At 40.4% G+C, this 1576-nt stretch overlaps 1 pseudogene; it reads left to right on the forward strand.

Annotated features, from left to right (window-relative positions):
• The first annotated feature begins 250 nt into the window (after positions 1 to 250).
• On the forward strand, positions 251 to 692 carry LOC120216709 (annotated as a pseudogene).
• Positions 693 to 1576: the final 884 nt, after the last annotated feature.

Genomic DNA, 1576 nt, shown 5'->3' on the forward strand with positions numbered 1-1576 from the left:
CTTTACTGCCTTCTTATGAACCGAATATAACTGCCCAGAAACTGTTTGATGAAAAGCCTGTTAGAGTTACAACCGAGGAAGATGCCCGTAAACCTTACGGGCAAGCTGTTGATTGCTCGTTTCCTTCACTGCCACCTAGGGTACCGGTTGCAACTACTCAAACACTGTTAGATGAAAAGCCTGCAATATTTGTTTTCCCTTGTTTATCGTTCAAGCCTTTAACAAGTCAAATTCCTATAATTTGCATTCTCCAAACGATGCCTCGTCGAAGCTCAAGAGGAAGGTCAGCCCCACGTCCTGCTGCTCGTGCGGCAGCGAACAATGCTCCTTTAAAGCTGCTAGTTCTGCCCCTCCCCCGACACCTGTGCAAAAGGGGATTGGATTTGGTGCTACAATCGTAGATGGTATTGGATGGGGTGTTGGAACTGCTATGGCTCACAGGGCGGCTGATGCCATTGTTGGCCCTCGTGTTATCAAACACGAGACTGTTGCTTCATCAGAACCAGCTGCCTCTACTGCTCCCGCACCAAACACGAAAAATCTTGTGAACTCGGATGCTTGTGGCGGTCAATCCAAAGCTCTAAGTGATAGTCTGACCAACTATGGAAATGACATTAGCAAATGCCAGTTCTACATAGACATGCTGAAAGAATGCCGCAGGAGCTCCGGTGCTGCGTTGGATGCTTGATGATGGCAAAGCTCGATTATCTCATATCAAGATCGTTGCAATTTAGATGTTACTAGGCGTGACTTTTTTTTGTGATATCTAGCTGTTACTATTTTGGAACATGGGCTTTATTAGCTCAAACAGGAGTTTGTATGGATTCTACAAAGAATTATAGGTGGACAACTTTAACTCTTGATTAGGAAAAAAAGTATGTCAAGGAACCTTGTAAAAGAGGATGAAGAAGAAAGAAATGAAGGTGATTCAAGAAAAACGAAAGGAAGCATCGGCACTTTCGATTCAAAGTGAACGGAATGAAGCATTGACACTTTCGATTCAAGAAGAACGAAAGGAAGCATCAGCACTTTCGATTCAAAGTAAACGGAAGGAAGCATCGACACTTTCGATTCAATTGTTCATCTTTTCATCAAGAAGGTTGAATGTCATAAATTAGTTGTAATTAGTTTTTTAGAGCTTGCTATAATAGTGTGTTCAAGGTTAGAAGAACAGAAGAAGAAGAAGTAGATGGAATGTTAGCATAATGAGTTAGTGCTCTTACGTTGCTCGAGTTCTAGTGCATGTTGTTTAGTGATTCTAGAAGTTTGCTAGCAGTTAAGGCTGTTAATGTTTAGTTGAGGCTGTTAATGTTTAGTTGAGGTTGTTAATGTGTAGTTACAAAGTCTGTTAAGACTATAACAACTATGAAGAGCTGTATATAAATAGAAGAGGAGTTGTAAACCATGTATTGTATTCATTCTCTGTCCAATATACAAGTATTATGTGTTTCTTCACTAGATATTCAACATAATCTGGTTCTGAATCGCATAAACTTAGTATTTTCTTCTTCTTTACTTAAATGGCTTCATACTAACCTCGCTCTTAATACATGAATTGTTGGTGACAGATGGCACT

The sequence above is a fragment of the Hibiscus syriacus genome, unplaced genomic scaffold, assembly GCF_006381635.1.
Source record: "Hibiscus syriacus cultivar Baekdansim isolate YM2019G1 unplaced genomic scaffold, ASM638163v2 tig00110163_pilon, whole genome shotgun sequence".
NCBI classification, from domain to species: domain Eukaryota; kingdom Viridiplantae; phylum Streptophyta; class Magnoliopsida; order Malvales; family Malvaceae; genus Hibiscus; species Hibiscus syriacus.